The following is a 1,256-nucleotide window of genomic DNA, read 5'->3' on the forward strand; positions in this document are numbered from 1 at the left end:
TGAGCGCGGATAGTACTTAGATGGTGACCGCTTGGGAACACCGCGTACTGTTGGCGTTATTTTTTTTTCTTTTTTTAATAATTTTTTAAACATTCTTTAATATTGTTATAAATTTATTTAGCGTATGCAGCCAGTTAAAATTTCACAGCTGCTTATTGTTCAAATAATTATTTAGATAGTTAAAAAATAATAGTAAGAAGCGTCAACTCGTCATCACTTTTACTTTTTTCTTTTTTAAAAAATCTTGTTCATATTTTACAACCATTTCATTATTATCTACCTTACATGAGTAATAAAAATATTATAACTATGTGATGTGTGTCCAACAGATTTTCTGTGAATCAAAAAAACGTGCAAGTGTCAACGGTCATACCACGTTGAAAGCACCAGAGTACACTAGGCACACGTAACCCTACCAGTGTCAGCAGGACAAAAACATAATAAATAAAACGTTTAGACACCAACAGATCCACCGTGGAGGAAAATAAGGATACAATCCTGACTCGCAATGAGAACGCTATAAGTCATGCTGCGAGTTCAGCAAAAATAATACAAGACGATAACGAGAACATAACCTCGAAACCAAACAGAAGTGAGCCTGAATTAAATAAAAAAGAGACACAATTATTGTGGTCAGAGTGGGAGATAAGGAAAGCTCTGGGCAACCAGGACGATAAACCGCTAAAAAGACTAATAAATAAAACGGTGAAAAGAAACCTAAGCGTACCTAGACCCAAAATGACCAAAGACAATATCAAAAATAAGAAGAAGAAGTCAGAAAGGACGGAACAAAACAAGGAAAACATAAACCCAACGCAGGATATATCCTCAATCAAAGTATTAAGAGAAGAAAACCAAGAGCAGAAGAAAAAAATAACTGAACTTGAAGAACTTATCAAACAATTAAGAACAGCAATCAACGATATGGATAGTTTTAGGAAACAAACACAGATTAGCAATATAACACTTTCTCAAGACCACAATAGATTTAACACACTACAGGAAGTAGGAGACAATGAGGAAATGGAAACGGAGGACTCAAGAGTCAGTGAAATAGAAAAGAGCTACAGGACCAACGAAGAAAAGCCTAAGGACTGGATCGAGATAGCAGAACAAGAACAATACAAGGAAAGTGAGAATAATGCAACCGTGAGTCAAGACTACAGAAAACAAAAACAGAGTGTAAACAACAAAAAGCTTCAACCACCCCCAATTAATATCTTTGATCAAGATCCCAAGATGCTAACAAAACTCCT

Source organism: Odontomachus brunneus, unplaced genomic scaffold (assembly GCF_010583005.1).
Source record: "Odontomachus brunneus isolate Ranch 3 - 2012 unplaced genomic scaffold, Obru_v1 Obru_scaffold_075, whole genome shotgun sequence".
NCBI classification, from domain to species: domain Eukaryota; kingdom Metazoa; phylum Arthropoda; class Insecta; order Hymenoptera; family Formicidae; genus Odontomachus; species Odontomachus brunneus.